The sequence below is a fragment of the Magnolia sinica genome, chromosome 10 (assembly GCF_029962835.1).
Source record: "Magnolia sinica isolate HGM2019 chromosome 10, MsV1, whole genome shotgun sequence".
Lineage (NCBI taxonomy): Eukaryota > Viridiplantae > Streptophyta > Magnoliopsida > Magnoliales > Magnoliaceae > Magnolia > Magnolia sinica.
Genome location: NC_080582.1, coordinates 52763527 through 52770040, shown reverse-complemented (window position 1 = coordinate 52770040; position 6514 = coordinate 52763527). Strand labels below are relative to the sequence as shown.

The following is a 6514-nucleotide window of genomic DNA, read 5'->3' as shown; positions in this document are numbered from 1 at the left end:
CATGATGAGAAGAATGTAAGACCTGTATCCTACTCCGTACTGTTTCATATGCTTTCACGGTCATTTCGGTTGAATTTTGGCAACTCTCGACCCGTATCCGATGTTTGCACGTGATCCTAAGCCAGGTCCTGCATACCGAAGTTGGCTTGAACCAAAACTTGTATCTTAGCGACCACGCCGTGGCCGTGGTTCCAACGCCGTGACTCGCGCACCGATCTGATACCTAGGCTAGGAGATGTGGTCCCACGTTCATTTCGAGAAAAACGTCGCGCGTTGCGAACTTTGAGGGAATCTCTACAACATGTCCCATCAATCAATCAATGTCAAGTTTAACCATACCTCAAGTACAACAACCCATCCCTCTTTTTCCACAAGTCAACCCTCTCTCTCCCTACCCATTCCTCTTTTTCCAAAATTCAAATACAACCATACCTCTTTTACAAAATTTTCAAACAAACCCATCACTCTATCACCTCTTATCATTCCCATCACCTCACTCTCTCTCTCATTTCTCAAATCTCCCAAGCAACCTAAACTCCATACGTCCAAGCTCCTCACTCCCAACTCCAAGTGTGGCCCACTCTTCCTACCTTCTCATCTTCCATCTCAACCTTCCAATCATCATCTACCACCATCAAAACCCCATCAACCTCCATCAAAAGGCAAGTTAAGGAGCATAGGAGCCTAAGGGAGCAAGGAGGAGGCCTAGAGGTGGGTGATCCTCTGTTAATTTTAATTTTTAAGGGCCTATTTGTTGTGGGACCCATTTGATGTATGTGTTGTATCTATGAGGGGCCCATAGTGGCAGGGTCCCTCTATCACCGTCTCTCTCTCTCTCTCTCTCTCTCTCTCTCTTTCTTTGAATGATGATGATGATGAAGGGGTGAGTGTGGCCCACCATGAATCACATATTTCATGTGGGACCCATCGGATGAATGTGTTGGATCTACGCCATCCAGCCCATTAGCGGGCCCGGATGGAAGGAAAACATAAATATCAGGTGGTCCAAACAGGTGGGCCACATGCATGTGGGACCCACCATGATGCCCCCATTTATCCATGCCGTCCAGCATCTTTGGATGCTGGATGTGATAAGGGCGGCTAACATGGAGTGCGTGTAATGACATGGGAGTGTACTAATGAGCTAACCAAAAAAAAGAAGAAGGAAATGGTGGGCCACTCATGCAGGCCCCACCTTGATGTAGTACTCAATCCAAGTCGTCCATCCTTTTCTTTAGGCCATTTTAGGCGTTAAGCTGAAAAATGAGGCCCATCTGATCATCGGGCGGGCCATAGTATAGAAAACAGTGGCCTTACCGTCAAAACCCACCCCGACATTTCTATTCGCCAATAACACGTTACATATTGGTTTCATTTGGTCAATTAGGGGTCGTAGAATCCAATGGCCTGGTTGGATTTTTCAGATGCAGGTCTTATCTATGAAAAATTACATGATTTAAAAAAAAAAACAAAGCAATGCCGCTGACACAAAGGATGCCACAACGTCCTTGGACGTTGGCGGGCAGGGACACAGGTCCCAATTGTGGGCCCCACCATGATGTGTGCTGCATATTAACACCGTGTATTTGTTGAGTCCCCATTAGGATAGTGGGCCCTCCAAAGATCAGGCGCATACACAGCTCAGATGGCCCACATGACAGGAAATAGTGTGATTGAACATCTGCCTTTGAAACCCTTCTAGGTATTATAGAAGTTTTAGATCATTATGAAATTTGTTTTCCCTCTTCATCACGGTCCGTGTGACCTTGTCAAAGTCTTGGATGGAAGATAAACATTATGGTGGGCCCCACATGGGACCCATTGATGTATGTATTATATCCTGTGCTGTCCCAGGGTGGGACGGCTGGTGTATCTCACTCCAGCAGCCACTGGAGTGGCGTTACCAAGCTCTGTGGCCCCACCTGTGTCATCCACATCGTTCATTTATGGACCCACCATGATGCATGTGTTGCATCCAAGCCCTCGAACCATTTTGGGAGCCCCATTTTAAGGCTGGAAACTAAAAATAAGACAGATCCAATATCAGGTGGACCACACCGTAGAAAACAGTAGTGATGAATGCCTACCATTGAAACCCCATTTTGGGTTATAGAAGTTTTAGACCAATATGATATTTGTTTTCCTCTAAGGTCAGGTCTTTGTGACCTTAAATGTTATGGTGGGCCCACTGGAATTTGATAGTGGAAAATGGTTCTTGTGACCTTATGAATAGTATGAATGGAAAATAAATTCTATGATGGGCCCACTAGAAAATTTAACGTTGGAAATCATTGTCGCCATTGTCATTTGTGGTATGGTCTAGATGATCTCTGGATATGATTTTTTTATAATGCTCCAAAATAATCCCTAATAATGGTGGAAATATGTCGTTGGAACGGTCCATTGGTATGGTCTATTTAATAGAGGCCCACTCTGATATACATAAGGCCTATGTGATTAGGCCCATCTTGATGTATTTATGGCTTGTCGTTGAGGCCCACCTTGATATATATATGAGACCCATGTATGAGGCCGATTTGATGTACTAGAGGCCCATGGGTCAAGGCCTAATAGGACGTATGTAAGGCCCATTGTAGTGTGATTCCACCATGGTGTATGTGTTGACCTTTATAACGGGCTATGCCTTGGGAGCAATGATGGTTTGATGTCCATATTGTAAGGATAATGTTGGTTAAATGTCTGAATTATGACTCTCCCTAGGGCCCATTGATAGGCCCATATTTGTAACACGCAGGCCGTCTAGGCCCATCTTCATTATGACAGAGCTCATCACCACATAACTTGTTTAGTATAGATCTATGATTCATGATCATACGCATCATATGTATGCCTGATATGAGGAGTGACTGATTATAGCATATGCCTCCGGGCAGATTGTTCATGGGCTCCCTGATAGGCGGAGTTGCCCCACATGAGCGCTCGGTATGCGCAGGATTATTGCATGTCTGATAGTATGATTTATGCACTTGCATTTGTGTGATTGTAATTATTGTATGCCCTAGTGACATCAGGGCCATAGCCTCCACAGACACATCGTGGGTGGCTGGATTGGATACCGAAAATATTGTTACTAAGTATCGGGGCACCATAGATGTCCCTGGGTGAAAATCCCTAAACCCGATGGTACCAGAGGATGACTCCAACTTCAAGACCGAGTGGATATATGAGCGCATGAGGGCCGAATACCAGGAGGCCGTGTCTCCCACTGTGTCATGGTTAGTTGGAAAGGGATGTGGCTTTACTCGCTCGAGAGTAGGGGACAATACTAGGTTGAGTTTGACCATCTCATGAATGGGTCCGCTATCGATGTGCCGGATAGGTATTGACAGACTATTAGCCAAGCGGATAGTGAGGTTTCTTACGCTCACTTGGACTATGCGGCTAGGAGAGCGACAGTGCCATTTGGAGTGTACTGAACCCCAGTGAATATCCAGAATGAGAACTGTACTGATATATGATGAGGATTAGCATGCTTGAACTGCATCTCGCATCGCATGGTCTTGACATGGCCGATAGCATTCATATCTTGCACTGCATAGCCTTGGTACAACTGATTGCATTTATGTATTCATCAGCATGATTCCGCAGTTCTCTGACCTTGCATTCTCAGCACGCTTATATTGCGCACACACTTACACCACCCTCTAAGCTTTCTATAAGTTTATGCACAAATGATGTGTGCAGGTGATGCGAGGACGCAGCCATAGTCTTGTCGCAGTTGGAGTGTGCAGCCGAGCTTTTGGAGTTTCTGTTATTATCATTATCTTGTATTTCCCTTCATACGCACTGTATTCAAAGTTTTTGATCATAGTGGATTTTGGGATGACGTTCTTGTGGTTATTGTTCGTGGGTTATGCTTATACTGAATTAAAATCATGCTTGAAATCCTCCTTGTAAGATCCCAGGATTGGAACCTGGTGTATAGCTGCTTGGAGTCGAGAATGGGGTACTACGGAGGCTGTCGATGCCGGATTCGGCGATCGAGAATTTTGTGAGCACGGTTTTCGAGTTCGGGGCGTGACAAACAAGGTGTATCGAGTACCCCCGCCTCGTACTTTACGAGACTATTTATAATCGACGGAGGTGAGCATCCCTTCCTGTATGGTTTTTTCAGAAAATATAGGAAACATAGACATCAAGCTAGGAGTGATCCAACTCCTTCCAAAGTTCCTTGGGCTTGAATCTGAAAATCCATATTTACACTTGAAAGAGTTTGATGAGATCATAGTAACTTTATACTTTCCTAATGTGTTTAAGGACACAATCTCCCTGAAAGAAAAGGCTAAGACGTGGTTACATTCACTTTGTCCACGATCTATTAGCAAATGGAATGACATGACAAGGGAGTTCATAAAGAAATTCTTCTCATATCATAAAACGAACACCATCAGAAAGTCAATCATGAACTTTGCCCAAAGGGAAGATGAAACATTCTTCCAATGTTGGGAGCGGTTTAAGGATCTTGTCAGTTTATGCCCACAACACGGTTTTAAAATGTGGCACATAACAAATTTATTCCATGAAGGACTGATATCTTCCATGCGCTAATTTATCGAGACAATGTGCAATGGGGAATTCCTGAATAAAGATGTTGATGAATTGTGGGATTATTTTGATAAACTTACTGAAACCGCACAATCATAAGACATCTCCCCAAGAAAGAGCATCACATCTAAGCCTACTCAATCAAAGGAGAGAGGTGGAATATATCTTTTGAAAGAGGAAGATGATATCAATGTTAAAGTGGCCAGTCTCACAAGGAAACTTGAGGCCATGGAACTTAAGAAGGATAAAGAAGTTGTCTGCGGTATTTGTGCTTGTAACATTCATACAACTAAAAATTGCCCAACAATACCTGCATTTCAAGAAATATTGAATGAGCAATTAAATGCCATAAACAACTACCAAAGGCCTTTTAAGAGACTCACTTCAAACACATACAACTCCAGCTGGAGAAATCATCCGAATTTCAGTTGGAGGAATGGACAATCTGTTACACCTCAAGGAATCCCTAATCAATTCTTAAATCAAGGGAAACCTTAAGAGGAATTGGTTCAAAATCCTCAAGAGCTCATCTAGAAAAATACTCCTCAAGCCTTACGAGAACTCACAAAGGTTATACAAAAGATAGACTCATGCATTACAGTTGTGGAGAAAGGGATGCTTCCAGCCCAACCTATCCCCAATCCTAAACCACAATACGAAGTTAGTGAATGATGCTCTTCAAATCTAGTGGAATAAGCTAAGTCTATCACCACTCTTATCACCACTCTTAGGAGTGGGAAGATAATTGATAAATCTATTCTGGTAAGGGCTGAGAAGCTTAAGGACCCGGATGTAGATGAGACTGATAAACCTAACAATGATCCACATGAGGTAGAACTGGAACTTCAAAGAAAACTGATTGCTCCATTTTTCCAATGGTTAATAGCACCAAAATCTCTCTCTAACTCTCAGGATATTCTAGAGGTGCTTAAGCAAGTGAAGGTCAACATTCCTTTACTGGATGCCGTAAAACAGATACCTTCATATGCCAAATTTTTGAAAGATTTATGTATGACCGAAAGACGGTAAAACATTTAAAATAAAATCTTCTTAACAAAAAAAGTGAGTGCCATTCGAAAGCAAGATGTGCTACAGAAGTACAAAGATCCTGGTAGCCCAACCATCACCAGTGTAATTGGGAATTACTGGATTGAGCATGCACTTCTTGACTTAGGAGCGATCGTAAATCTGAACCATACTCGGTCTACGAGCAACTGGGTGTAGGTGAATTAAAACCCACCCGGACCATATTACAACTGGTCGATCGCTCAGTTCATGTGCTGAGAGGGATAATTGAGGATGTGTTGGTCTGGGTTGACAAATTCTACTATCAAGTAGATTTTATCATCCTAGATACTCAACTCATCGTGGATATGAGCACTCAAATTCCTGTCATCCTTGGTCACCCATTCCTTATTACATCAAATGCAATCATTAATTGTATGAATGAAATCATGAATTTATCTTTTGGAAATATGACATTAGAGTTGATGATGACGATGCCTATGATGTTAACTTGATTGATTCTTTCGTGGAAGATAGAACTCTGATGACCTTATCCTCTTAACCTCTAGAGACGTGCTTAGCCCACTCCTATGATTTAGATGATGATATGATTAGGGAGATGAGTGTCATGCTTGATACTGTGCCGGCACTTGAAGTTAACCGGTGGAGGCCACAATTTGAAGAATTACCCCAAACGGATATAATGCCTCTATCCTCTAACCTCAAGGCACCGAAGCTTGACCTAAAACCCTCTTATTTGAAATATGTCTATTTAGGTCAAGAAGATACATACCCGGTGGTGATATCTTCCCACCTTAAGCGAGAACAAGAGAGTATGAGTAACACCCCGCACTTTCAGTACTCGGGTGTTACCATGAGAATCAAATTTAGTATAGACACAACCTAATGTATTTGAACATTCGGCCTCATCCTAGCTTGAACT

The 6514-nt window shown here is 42.9% G+C and overlaps 1 non-coding gene across 1 annotated transcript; it reads right to left on the bottom strand.

Moving 5' to 3' along the window:
- Positions 1 to 4404: 4404 nt before the first annotated feature.
- LOC131217941 (small nucleolar RNA R71) lies at positions 4405 to 4511 on the bottom strand. The gene has a single exon (XR_009157522.1). It is a non-coding gene; the product is annotated as a small nucleolar RNA R71 (small nucleolar RNA).
- Positions 4512 to 6514: the final 2003 nt, after the last annotated feature.